The following is a 13,820-nucleotide window of genomic DNA, read 5'->3' as shown; positions in this document are numbered from 1 at the left end:
AAGTGTTGAGGGACACTGGATGCGAATTAGCTGCTGTCAGAAGAGAATTAGTAAATGAAGAACAGTTTCTAGGCAAAGAAATAGTCATGATGACCATTGACGGGGATGCCAAAGTTGTGCCTGTGGCGAAGATCTGGGTTGACACACCATATTACACTGGGGAACTTGAAGCAATGGTACCAAAATCATTGATTTGCGATTTAGTCATAGGGAATGTTACCGGTGTACTCGACAAACCAGATCCTGAATGGATAAAGAAGAATGAAGATAAATCAGCAGCTGCAGTCATGACGAGAGCGCAGTGCAGAAAAGCAGACTTACCATTGAAAGCACTGAATGAAGAACGCCCAGAAACGATTGCAGCAGGTGTGGCAATAATAGAAGATGACGATGAAATTCAAGATGGAGCAATTGATGATGAGAGTTTCCTTGAGTTTCCTGGATATAAAAGCTGTGAAACATTTCGAGATGTCAAGATTTGTGAAAAACTTACTCAGGAACAAAGAAAGCAAGTCTTAGACCTTCTCCAAGAATTCAGTGATGTATTTTCTGAAGAACCAGGAACAACTCCACTCATACAGCATCATGTAGAATTGATTGACCAGAAACCAGTGCGGATGAAACAGTAGCCAGTACCTTATGCCAAACGTCAAGATGTTGAAGATGAGATACAAATGATGTTAAAAGCTGATGTTATAGAACCATCTGTTTCGAAATATAATGCACTTATTGTAATTGTGAAGAAGAAAGACGGAAGCAACAGATTTTGTATAGATTTTAGAAGAGTAAATTCTATCCCTAAATTTGATACCGAACCTATGGCAAGTGTGAACGACATTTTGGCTAAACTCAAAGATGATAAATACTTCACAAAGATCGACTCGTGTAAAGGCTACTGGCACATTCCAGTTTCTGAGGAATGTCGGAGTATCACAACACTTTCCACTGACAGAGGAAGTTTCCAGTTTAAGAGAAAATGCCATTTGGAATGGTCAACTCTTGCGCTACCTTCAACCGTATGATGAGAAAGCTGTTAACAGGATCCAACCATGTTGACAACTATGTAGATGATATGATAGGCCATACCACTACTTGGAAAGATCATCTCGTAATGTTACGCTATTTCAAAGACTTAAGGAAGCATGTCTCACAGTAAAACCATCAAAATGTTTGATTGGTTTTAGCAATATTGGATTCACAGGACATATGGTTGGAAATGGAATAGTACAGATGGAAGAGGAGAAACTAAGTCGCATTAGACAGGCCGCGGTTCCAAGAACTAAAAGACAAGTGAGAGCCTTCTTAGGACTAGCGGGGTACTACAGAAAGTTTATACCATCATTTGCTGAAATTTCAGCACCACTAACAGACCTTATGAAGAAGGGACAGCTGAATTATGTTAAATGGGAAGCCAGTCAAGACAGTGCCTTTAACACCTTGAAGAACCAACTCACAAGAGTGCCGATTCTTCGACTACCAGATTTTTCCAAACAGTTCATTTTACAGTGTGATGCTTCAAGTACAGGGATCGGAGCAGCATTACTACAGAAGTATGAAGAAGGGTTGTTTCCAGTTGCATTCCCCAGCAAAAAATTGCTTGACCGAGAGAGAAATTACTCTATTGGCGAAAGAGAATGCCTCGCCATAATATTCGGAACAAAGAAATTCCAGAAGTATCTTTATTGGAAGGAATTCATCATACAGACGGACCACAACTCATTATCCTATATCCAACGATCAACACCAGATAATGGAAGATTAGTCAGATTGGCGTTGTTTTTACAGTCATACAAATTCCGGATTAAGGCAATTAAAGGATCAGAAAACATTTTTGCAGATTATTTGAGCAGAAAAGATCAAGAATGTGAAGACAGCCGAAGCAACACTTCAAATTCAACAGAGACATGCATGCAGAATAAATTAGATGATTTTTGACGATGTTTGGAAATATGGAATATTTCTTTCGGAAGGGGCTGTTGTCAAAAATAACCAGTTTATTAGTTAAAACAAACACAATTTGCCGCCATTTTGTGTTTGGTATTTTTATTCGCGTGACGCCACAATGGTATCTCTCTATCCGGTTCGCGCGTTTTGAATTTATATGTGAAATGGATTAGAAATGAAAAAGGAAAAGAAATAAATTTAGGTCCAGAAAGAAACCTCCAGGATTGTCACTTACGAAACTCTAAAGTTTCAGTAAGTCTAGCAGGCGCAGCAAGTGTAAGCTGCGCAGTACTTTAGGAGAAGCAACAGCTCAAGGAAGTCCAACAAGTCCAGATTGCGCAGCAGGTCCAGGGATCCAGTAGGCGCAGCAAGTCCAGGTTGCGCAGCGAGACCAATAAGTAGATCAGATTCAGTAGGCGCAGCAAGTCCAGGTCGCGCATCGAGTCCAATAAAAAGAACAGATCCAATAGGCGCAGCAAGTCCAGGTTGCGCATTGAGTCTAGTAAGAGGAGTAAGTCCAGTAGGCGCAGCAAGTTCAGGTTGCGCAGCAAGTCCAATAAGAGAAGCAAGTCCAGTAAGCGCAGCAAGTCCATGTTGCGCAGTAAGTCCAGTAAGAGGAGTAAGTCAAGTAAGCGCAGCAAGTCCAGGTTGCGCAGCAAGACCAATAAGAATTGCAAGTCCAATAAGCACAGCAAGTTCAGGTTGCGGGGCAAGTCCAGTAAGAGGAGTAAGTCCAATAAGCGCAATGAGTGCTAGTTGCGCAGCAAGTCCAAGTTGTTCAACAAGTTCAGTGAGAGGAACAATTCAAGGTTGCGCAGCAAGTCCATCAAGTGCAACAAGTCCAAGTTGCGCAGCAAGTCCAAGTAGCGCAGCAAGTCCAATAAGAGGAGCAAATGTAGTAAGCGCAGCAAGTCCATTTGTGCAGCAAGTCCAATTAGCGCAGCAAGTCCAAGTTACACAACAAATCTTGGGAGTGCAGCAAGTCCAGGTTGGGAAGTATCTCTAGTGAGAGCAGCAACTATTATAAGTGCAGCAAGTCGAGTTACCACAAAAGATCCAGAACCAGTTACTTCAGTAGTACTTTGCTTGGAGGATACCTAATATATTATCACCTTTTATAGTAGACCCACAAAAACTTGACAACAGAACAGAACATAATAGAATTTTGTTTTATTACCAATTATGGGTCACATTACACGACAAAATAATCACAAAATTAAAGTATTTGAAGGAAAAAATAATATCAGTAACACAGATAAGGCATGATTCGTATTGGTATGGAAACAACTGACTAAGGCTTAATAATTGTGCCTACTACAAGGCTACCTCACCCAACAAATTAGTATACCCAATAGGCCTTACACCTATTTATGCAGAAAAACCACAAATAATATACTATATATACGCTTCAGATTAAACGGTCTGTTGTCACAATCAGGCAATATTCAAAGAATATTTGTCAGACTCTAAGGCATCAAGGGGATATCTATAGTTTTGCAGACAGCTGTCTATAGTTTAGCATACAATTAATTTAAATAACATTAGATGTACAGATGAACTAAAATATCTTCTATGGAACTGAAGATTAATAGAATATCAAAGTGGGTTTATAACGTATATATAATATCATCTATAGTATTGTAGACAATGTTACATGTGAAAAAGATTATGTAACAGTACATAAAATGTAGTAAAACCCGCGAGTTATCATTATCAATACTATAAACATAAAGCTTAATAACGACATCAGACTGTTATGTAACTTATACACAAATATTGGATGTTATAAAGATATAAAAAAATTGATTATGAGATATTATTTAAATTCCCATTGCAAAAGACTCTGCGCAGTTCGTTGCGCAGAAGACATCCAAAACACAACTCATCGAAGTATGCACTAGACAACAGCTAGGCAACGCAAGATGATAGGTGAAGCATGCCGAGTGAACCGCCATTTAAAAAAATGTCCGTCCTCCCGCCAAACCAACCTAAACATCCTGCAAAGACCGTCCGACGCCTAGATCTAACTAATATGACCATTGCGAAACGAACAGAGCAAAGCAAGGTCATACAATAGTTATTCTGATGTTTTAGATAAACCAGAAGTTAGCTAGCAACAAAATATTAGCATTTTCTGAGCTCAGTAACCATACAAATTTCTGATTACAATCCATATCTTTAAAGTGTCTCGTGTACATATTCATTGTCTCGAATTCAAGTCTTTAACAATCATAAGCAGGACAAAACATAGAGAAATGAATTTCGTCCTCCACACAACCATAACTGCAAGTATTACAGATTCTCTGATCACATTGCAGGTTCTTCTTACGTCCTGTTTCAACATTTCGACAGTAAGTTAATGTACAAGAAGATGAAAAGAGAATACCTAGATATCTATAAGTATGTACATAACTAAGTTCATGGCCCTGGAAACGAAAAACATCCTTAAACAGTCCACCACCTTTGCTAAAAATAAGACTATTGGTCTTTTTGAAGTTCATAGTTAAACCATAATTGTCACAATATTCAGCTAGGTTACTGAGACAGCTTTGCAGTCCATGGGCCGATGAGGATAAAAATACTTAATCATCAGCATACAACATACAGCTGAATAAGGTCTTACCCAAACTGACCTGATCATCAGTATTATCAAAAAATAGATGGTAGGTCATTTATAAAAATCTTGAACAAGTTGGGCATAAAATATCACTTTGTCTTACACCAACACATGGTGAAAACCTCTCTGACATTCCATTCTCTAACATAATGTGCATTTTATTTGATTCATACATGCTTTTAACAATATAAAAGAATGGTCCATTGATGTCTATCTCATAAATTTTGTAAAACAACACTGAGTTAATGACACTCTCGAACGCCTTAGCGAAGTCTACAAAACAAGCATATATTTTGGATCCTTTTAACCTTTACTAAGATATTTTTCAATCAAAGTACGCAGCACAAACATGTGATCTAATATTCCAGACCCTGGTTGAAAGCCTATTTGTAACTCATTAATGACTTCATTTTCTAGATATATTTTTGAAGTCTAGTATTAAGAATGCAATTAAACACTTTAGAGAGACCTGGTACTACTGATATACCCCAATAGTCATTTGCATCATTAGAATCACCATCCTTATGTAATGGTTTGATATAACCCACTTTCCATACTGACGGGTATACTCCACTAGACAAAGTCTGGTTAAAAGGTTTTCAAATACATGGTTACGACATAGTTTTACCTGCTTTGAGCACCTCATTACTAATAGAGTCTGGTTCAACCGATTTTCTATTTTTTAAGACAATTAAGGTAGTTCTGCACGTTCGGATCGATTTTTTTTCTACAATGTAAAAATTGATTAAACCCTGATAATTCAATAATTCAGACTATACGTAGAAAGTTCAGCAAATGAAAAGTCGTGTGTTTGATTGTTTTGCTAGACTGGTTTGAAAAATTTGGAATTCACGCAATCTTTCATTATGTGAGTCTATTGGAAAATCACAACTTTCAAAACATTTTCGTGAATAGAATTTTTTCTACAATGTAAATGTAAATGAAACCTCTCATCGTCGTAAATAAAATAAACATATGGTCTATAATATGGTGGAATAAAATGTCAAGGTCCGTGTGCTTATTTTTTAAATATTTGACCATGATTAAAATGAACCATAAATGTAAAGCCAATTTTAAAACATTATTTTAAATTGTTTAACGTGTCAGGTGCTTAAGTATCACCGTTTTAACTTTAGAAAGACTGTAACAGTGACATTGTTATAAATTTACTCATGGGCTGCCCTTATTTCATGAAATGATTTTCTTTTCCGTACGCCAAATCCAGGCTTTATTCTACGTTTTCCGGTTAAATGACATTACGCCATCACTTCCGGTTTATCAAACTACCTTAATGGATTTTGAAATTTCATCCACAGTAATAATTTAATCCAAGTCTGTAAAAGTTCTATTTTGTTTAATATTTTCCAACAGTTTACTTAACCTATAGTCAACGTCTAGAAAAGTGGGAAATCCAAAATTCAGAACTAACATTCTTAGCTGGTTTAGAACAGCTGTTTCCTTCCCTTACTTCTCTTTCTAAGCTCCAGAATTAATTGGGTCATGTTGATACAAATCAAGTCTATGTATTATTGACTTCTTGAAAAGAAAGTGTATTTCTTCTTACAACAGCGTTTATATAGCTTTCTAAACTTGTTAAAAAGCATCTTTAATTCTAGAATCATATGGGTTTTCAAATTATCGACGACTCTTCTTTAAAAGCTCTTTACGCATTTGATAGAGGTCAGTGTCAAACCATTTCTTGTGTTTTTACTGTTATTTTTACATTTCTTTGGCCTCTTTCTTTGAAGTGCTTTATTACATGTACAAGCATACAAAATAATATCATTGAACTGAGTAACATTTTCATCAACACCGTGGCCGAGTGGTAGATGTCGCTGACAAATCACTTGCCGGTGGTTTTACACTAGGCCATGAGCTGGACAAAAAGTTGGTACCATTTTTCTGGCAAATTTTCTATGTAACTTTTTGAAAGATACATATGTGTACTTCTAAAAACTTCAGGGGGGCCTGTCTACGGCACAGCTTAAGGTCTGAAATCAAGCGATTTTAAAATGGCTTCCAGAATGGCCGCCATTTATTTGAAAATGTCAATTATTCTTATATTCAACCTACCTACTACGTCTTATTGTCTAAAGACATATTCTTGATAGTTTTTAGCACTTACTGATGTGTTACATACACTATTTTAAAGAAAACAACATTTTGACTTAAAAAATGAATTTCTGTGGCAATAAATTAATACAACAACATAATTTTTCATCAAAATAGTATATTTTTACATTTTAGATATGCTGATAATGGGACTTACCTTGATATTTCAACTGAATATGTCAATTAGGATTATAGCTGGAGTAAAACACCACTTATTTTAGCTGATAAGGTCTTAGTTTTAGTGAATCATGCAAAATAAATGTGGGTGGAGTAATCACATTTAAACACTATTTTTACTGATAGTATGCATAATTCAGGTGTATGCGTATTATTTTTATGTTTATTATATTAATTAAGTCCATAAATAAGAAAAATAGATTTTTGAAATATGTAGATGAAGTTTTAAAAGACTGAAACGGAAAGTGTAACAGTCTTCGTATAGTCACTATTATCCGGATTTTCATGATTGATTGAGACCTGTTTTTAAATAAGTCACTTTATTACAGTAAACATTTTATACTCAGTTGTACTAGCATCTAATGCTCGGTCTTTTCTTATCTATTTAAGACTTTATGTAGTGAATATTAGTAAAAACAGCTCAACAAATACCAGACTTTACAGGAGTCTTACTTTATAACAAAGTACAAAATGTATATCATAATTCATCACAACTGCACCTCATGAAAACTGTATTTGCAATTGTCGAGAAAAAAATCTAAGATTGGTATCTGGTGGAAAAATATAATTTTAGCTCAAATCCACCACTAGTTATAGAAAATGGAGGCCAGCCTGCAAAAATATGCAATTATGTATTGAACAAATTAACAATTATTCATTTTTTCAAAGTAACTCATTACTACATATATTCTAAACAATTTAATATCAAGATGATTATTTTATTTACTATAATGTCTTCAAACACAACAAAATAAAATAGTTTATATAATGAGTAGATTCAGAATCTTTCCCTAAAGCAATCTTGAAATTAATTTAAAACTCACATGTTCATGTGGATATACAATTTCCATATAATACAAATTAAAAAAATGTAGAGTAATGAAAGAATATATCTTTAATTGAATTGTAATTCACCAAACCTTTAGACGAAAAATTATGAAACACTCTTAACAAAATCACTCCAAAATTCTATTTAAACGTATTTTCCTAATAATATTTTAATTTCTTATACCGCCTTTGGTATTATTCCAAATGTCCATACCAGATCACAAGTTACCCTCTTCAACCGTCCAACACCCATGCTATTTCTTCATTATGTTTCTTTAACTTTAAACATCTGCAACTTACCTCTATCTCAAATATTTTTCATATGCAGAGTCTCCATACCCTTTCGCTGCCCTATATCCCAAATTGTTTATTGTTGTATTGTTTTTGCATTTCTCACACTATCTTATATCTTATATCAAATATTGTTTCTAGTAAGTATTTCTAATACCCCACCTACACTTCTACCTCCTTTTTTCCAATGGCTTATTTCGTCATTTTGCTTCTTAGTACTTCAACCCTGCATTACACTCGGTTGTGAGAGGTAATGAAACTTGTTACACCCCATCAAGCCCGCTGGCTTAACCAGAATTCTATTACACCAAAATTGAATAAACATGATCACATTCATAAAAGTGTCCAAGACATATTTATGCGGAAAATCACCCTTGCAATTTATGAAATATGACTTTATAGGTGTAATCAAACAAATTAAAAAATGTTTCAACATGAACTCATATTTCCACACCAACAATGAACTTTCGTATGGACTAGGACAATGAAATAAATGTTTTGTATTGTTAGGTTTAGAGTCACACTGACAGAATTTAGGTTATATGGTGACCTTTCCAGCTTTTGATGGTGAAGGAAGGCATGTATTGGCTGTCATATTGGTAGAATGACCAACCTTATGTAAACCAGCTGAATACTTCTTCGCATAAAGAAAACATACAAAGCGAACCCAGATAAGTGAGGGGCAAGTGATTCGAGTCAGTGACCTTGAACACTCCGCCACTAGACAAATAAAGATTTCCGTTTAACAGTTATCATTTTTCATAAGATCTAAGACTTATTCAAGGGGGGCGGGGGGAAAGGGGGAGGGGATGGACACTTGGAGTTGCCCTTGTCCATCCGTCTGTTAAAAAGTATTTGTCACCGAGTCTTCAAATCTCATAAGTTATCATTCAGTGTGTGAAGTTGTGCACCTGATGTTTTAATTGGGATTTTCACACAACCAAACCAGAGTTGTGACCCTTTTCTTGGTTAAAATATGCTTTGAAGGGGCCTTTAAGTTTGTGTTGCATGAAAATGTAACTTAGAACAAATTGAATTATGGTCCTTTACTTAGTAGAAAAATAGTCAGTCCGTATATCTGTTCGAATTTGTGCCGTGCATAACATATTTGACCCAGAGTCATCAAACCTCACAGAACTGTCATTCAGCATGTACAATTGTGCAGTTGGTGTTTTAATTGGGATTTCACACAGCCAAACCAGAGTTATGGCTCTTTACTTGCTCAAAAATATGTGAAGGAAGGGCCTAAACATTTGTGTCGCATATATCCTAGAAAGTATTGGACCAAGGATTACGTAACATTATAGGAATGTTATTTAGTGTATGATGTTGTGCATCTAGAGTTTTGTTTGAGATTTTACTCAGCCAGAACAGAGTTATGGCCCTTAACTTAGAAAAAGTAAGCATAAAAGGGCATAAAAGTTAGAGTCACACGAATCTTAAAACGTATTTGAATAAAGGTCACGAAACATAAGAGCAATATTATTCAGCATGTGAAGTTGTTTACCTTAGGGTTTGTTTGGGATTTTCGATGGTCAGACCAGTGTTATGGCCCTTGATTTAGTAAACAATATATAGAGAGATCAGACAAGTTTGTATTGAATGTATCTCAATAAGTATTTGACTTAGAGGATTGTTATATAGGATCTGAAGTTTTGCACCTTATGAACTGTTTGGGATTTCACTCGGCCAGTCTAGAGTTATGGTCCTTGATTTAGTCAAAAATATACATAGAGATCATACTAGTTTGTATTGAATGTATCTCAATAAGTATTTGACTTAGATGATTGTTATATAGGACCTGAAGTTGTGCACCTTGTGAACTGTTTGTGATTTCACTCAGCCAGTCCAGAATTAGGATCCTTGACTTAGTGAAAAATTCACATAAAGTGCTTATACGTTTGTATTGCATACATGTATATCATACAAGAATATTATTCAGCATGCATGTGAATTTATGCATCTTGATTTAGTTTTGGATTTCACTCTGCAAGACCAGAGTTATGACCCTTGGGTTAATCAAAATAATGCAATAAGTGCATTAAAGTTAATGTCACATGTATCTTAAAATGTTTGACCTAGAGACTTGAAATGTTAGAGGATTGTTATACATCATGTGAAGTTGCACTCCTGTATTTCTGTTTGCAATTTCACTCAGCAAGATCAGAGTTATGGTCCTTGACTTGGTGAAACGATACATAAAGTGCTTTAACGTCTTTGTTGCATATATCTGAAAAAACAAATCATCTAGAATCTCGAAACCATGTGCAGTGGAAGAAAGTGGAATCACCAGTGTCCTGTGGACACACAGCTAGTTTATAAATATTCACAAACCATATGTATTTTGGCAACATCTCTTACAACAAGAATACATGTGGGGGAAAAGCATGTTATTACTGAAACAAACTTAGCTTGGGTTCAGTGTTCATTTTTTAACTTTAAGGTAAACAAGTATATCTATAGATTTATATTTGATGAGATATATGTCAAGCACTCTTTTCTGTAAATAAATGATTTTCTGATTCTGTTTGAAGGAAAAAAAATTGATATTATACTTTGACAATTAATAACAGTTGTTCAGTTTTAATTGTTTGATATAGATGGGCAATGCATATAGTACCTATTGGTAACGTATTGTAAAAGAATGTACGCTTTTGGATTTGTAATTATGGATATTTACATATACTAATAAATGTTCTTTTTGTACACAAATCAGAAAATGTAAAAGGAAAAAAAAAATTCTGTTACTTTTAAGTAGGGTACATATTAATCATATGCGAAATGTTTATTTCTTATAACAAATAAATGTCATGTTAATCATAATAATGAAGGGTATTAAAAGCTGTTCTTTTAGACGTTACAATTTTAATAATGCCAAAAGATTAGACGTAATTCTGTAAAGTAAGCAGTTCATATACAACTTTGAATTTTGAACGAAAACAGTGCCGAAAATGTAACACATTCAGCTCAGTTACCATAATTCACTTCATGGTAACGCATTGCTTTGATTAATTGCTATGTACAAATCTTTACAAAACAGGTTTGGTCTATAAATGTTAATTTTTAATCTTTAAATGCTTATTATATATAAACTTGTACTTGATAAGGTAAATGTGAAACGAATTTTCTCTAAAATACTGATTATTATATTGTGTTTATTGTTCATATCATTTTGTAACAAAATATGAAGATGATGTTTCATAATGATAATTAAATTCATAAAAGGATAAAAACTACTTTAAAAGTTCTAAAATTTCATTTTAATAGAATTGGCAAGATTACATAGAAATGTGACATTTGATATTTTGGTAACATATTTTATGTAAGTTGCATTGAAGAATCCATTACTCTAGGGTATAATATTTATTGAAAATATGTTTTTATATACAAAGAATAAAATATAAAATCACCACACTTACTGTTATGAAGAAAGATTATTAAAATGAATATGCAGTAATATGTTTATTTCTTTAATAAATAATTGTCACATAAATTATATTAATAAAAAGGTATTAAGTATTTGTTTACTCATGCAATTTTATTGATGGGATGTGATGAAGTGAATTATTATATAATAAACAATTTAAGTACACCTGAAAATAAAAACGTTGCTTTGAACATAAACTTCAAAGGCAATTTCCTTTCTATAAGTAACATTATATGTTTAGTCACGTAAATTATAAAAAATGTGTAACGTTTTGACTCAACTTGACATTTTTACTTTGCAAGAGCTTTTTTGCATCTAAGTAAGTGATATATGATAATATATATACATAATCTTTACAATATTATATAGAATTTTTGTATACAAAATACGATAGATATTTTTCTCAATATTGTAACAAAATTCTGGTTGCCATAGAAACACATTAAACTCTGTCACTAAGCTGTGCCATAGAGAGGCCCTCCCAACTTTTTCAAAGACTACAGACACGTATCTATCCAAAAAACACTAAATCTTTTTTCCACTGTGATTGGTACCAATTTCTTAAATTTGGGGTCTTGACTCACGGCCTTCACAGGTGCCCGCTCGTGATGAAATAATACGAGAGGCACCTGGGGTCTTCCTCCACCATTAAAAGCTGGAAAGTCGCCATATGACCTATAATTGTGTCGGTGCGACGTTAAATCCAACAATATAAAATAAATAAATCAACACTTAAAATATTATTAACGTCTGACAAAAACATATCAATTTTACTACCTATCTCCATAGACGCAAGTGCATATTGAATTTGAAAACTAGAGTTTTCTCTCCACTGCCAAGTGGATGGCTTTTCAATAAGTTTATTTACAGCACATGTAATCTTAAAATTTGCATACAATTTCACAAAAAGCTTTGCATGATCGTTAATAAAAATATTTGGATCAGAGGTACTAAAATAAAAGATATTTTGATATAAGCTACCAGATACTAAACAGTAATCTACAACACCATTTCCGTTGTATTGGAAACAACTATGCTTACCAAGACAGTCACCTAAAGTTCTACCATTTAGTATTGCCAGGTTTGATGCAATACATAAGTCAATGAGCTTTTTAACTCTGGTGCTACAAACTTGATCATAATTATATCTTTGTGGTATAAACTAACTATCATTACCAATATAGTATGGAGAGGAGACATATTTATTATCATTATCCAATAGGTCATTCAACACTCCTTGCAGTTGTTTCCCCGAAAATCAATATATCTCCTTGTGAACAATAATGATGAATGCTATTTAACCTCAATTAATGATAAAAAATCAAGATTGTCTCTGACTACATAGGAAGAATTTGCTGGCGCAATGTACTTAAAGCAAACAAACATATTATTCTCAAAGGAGAAAAAACCTTTGATAATTTTACCCATGGTATTTAACTGCAATTGTTATCTAGAATTGTAATATAATTGATACCAATAATATCATCCCACCAGAATCAGGGTAGTTTGGTTCATGTGGTCTTTCGATTGAAAGTACCCTGTAATTGTTTTTACTAATTTCTACATTGGCACTTTTAGTTCCCTGTAAACAAATTACATAATAGTTTTGTACAGATCTCAAAAATTCTGTATCATCATATTTCTTTCTCAGACCATTTACATTCCAACACGCCAAATGGAGACAACTCTGATAATTATATATTTATTTGCATTATATTCGATATAAAGCACTGAATAAGTTCCAAGTGAGCTGTAATTCCTAATTTAAGTCAAAACATATTTTTTCTTTAAAAAAAAAATCAGATGGCAAACTGATTGTATTATAATAAGGTAATACCCAATACAGCACTTCACAACTTTCTTATTAAGAAATTATTTAACCATAAAAGTATGATATCATTCCACACCTTAATTAGTACATGTATATACACAACTTTATAAAAGTTGGCGCAATGTACATAAAGCAAACAAACATACCATTCTCAAAGGAGAAAAAATCCTTTGAAAATTTCATCAAATCACTATATTCATATTAGACCACATGACCAGGCTAAATTAATAGTTATTACAGACTAAGTCAGAGTGTCAAAAACACTAAAATAAGTCACCAGGCTAAGTAAGTAAATATCAAAAATATGATATAGTATAATTATATTTGTTTTCAGCAGAAAACATATTACTGAACATATCCTTCAAGAAAGGTATATGTATATTTATAACATAACAGTCTAACAGTTACATTCAAAGTAGTGCATAATCATTCAATGATTATGACCTAACATAAAGTACCATGACCATGCACACGTACGCAGACATGAATTATAATTGCGACGAATTTTGAAATTCATCTCTAGGATTCCTCGCCTGGACGTCAACCCGGACTTGGACAAATGCTTATTGTCATAAAAGGACGCCATCAAAAGG

The sequence above is a fragment of the Mercenaria mercenaria genome, unplaced genomic scaffold (assembly GCF_021730395.1).
Source record: "Mercenaria mercenaria strain notata unplaced genomic scaffold, MADL_Memer_1 contig_3335, whole genome shotgun sequence".
NCBI classification, from domain to species: domain Eukaryota; kingdom Metazoa; phylum Mollusca; class Bivalvia; order Venerida; family Veneridae; genus Mercenaria; species Mercenaria mercenaria.
This window is presented reverse-complemented; position numbering follows the sequence as displayed.